The sequence below is a fragment of the Macrobrachium rosenbergii genome, chromosome 45 (genome assembly GCF_040412425.1).
Source record: "Macrobrachium rosenbergii isolate ZJJX-2024 chromosome 45, ASM4041242v1, whole genome shotgun sequence".
Classification (NCBI taxonomy): domain Eukaryota; kingdom Metazoa; phylum Arthropoda; class Malacostraca; order Decapoda; family Palaemonidae; genus Macrobrachium; species Macrobrachium rosenbergii.
The window spans coordinates 35,117,345-35,118,608 of NC_089785.1; positions in this window are offsets into that span (position 1 = coordinate 35,117,345).

Here is a 1,264-nt window from a genome sequence, read left to right on the forward strand (position 1 = left end):
TGATACAAGGTTTTCAAATTTGTGACAAATATGTTACCATACATAAAATGTTGACTCCGATTGAACATTAAAGTGCCAGAGAAGAGGAACAAGATAAGTTAAGGAACTCTGTGGATGGAGCACAATACCAAATTGAATATTCTAAGCAACAAGTACTATTGTCATTACAGATCAATGGCCAGTTTTTCTAGTTATTACAAAGCAATACTGTTATTGCTAATTTTAATGTGGTTTAGCCACGTCTCATTTCGATTCTTGTGGCCTGTAGACTTCTTGTTACAAGATGGGCTCAATAGACTTATCTCTGTAACGACTACACCCAAGAAAGAGGAGTGTCAGCGTCCACATTTTGTCAGGTACCACACTACCCACACCAATGTCTTTTGACTGACTGATTTATGAAAGTTCAGCCTTCTTCGATTCATCAATGACCAGGTGAATTTCTAGCAGGGGGAGACGAACAGAACTACTCCTAAAAGGTTTCGGTGGGCTACACTCAATACACCCTTGATGTTCCCTTATCTCTCGGCTCAAGAGGAATGACGTATGAAAGGGTGTCTTTAAGACCTGCCCCTGTTGTGGCGCAGGCTTCTCCAGGGACAACAGACAAAAGGACTACCTACAAAACCAAACTGGTTGTTCTTGCCAGGCTAGGAACTGCAGTTACCACTAACAACTTGCTCACTAAAATGAGACCACAGGAAACACTACGACTGCTGCCCAGATAGTCTGTCTGCTGCTTAGGAATGAGATCTGACCTCTCCCAATTTACCACGATCCCAACTTGGGGCAGAAAGTGAGGGGGTATAACCTGTCCTAGAGCAAGAGCATCACAAAACATACCAGGAGAAACCAGTCATCCAGGTAATGCAGTAAGCAACATCCCTCACATGGGCTTAATCCAAAACCCAGGTCAACACCTGTGGGGTCATCTCCAATCTGAAGCACACCACCATGACTAGTCAAGTCCCGTTGCACACAAAGCTAAGGTACTGATGGATGGATACCTAAAAGCACGCGTCCTTCACATCTGTCAGAAGTGTGAAGTCACCATATTTAATGGACTCAACTATGCACACTGCTGCTTAAAAAGTCTTGAGGGAGACACTATTGGGAAGAGGTGACTCACCAGTGTCCAACCACCAGTTGCTTTTTCAACCATGACAAGACACTAGAACTCTCAAGACTGGCACTCTGACTTTTGACTTCTACATTGCCTCTACCTCTGCTGACAGGGTTAGAGAACCTGTCCTATCTGTAGTGT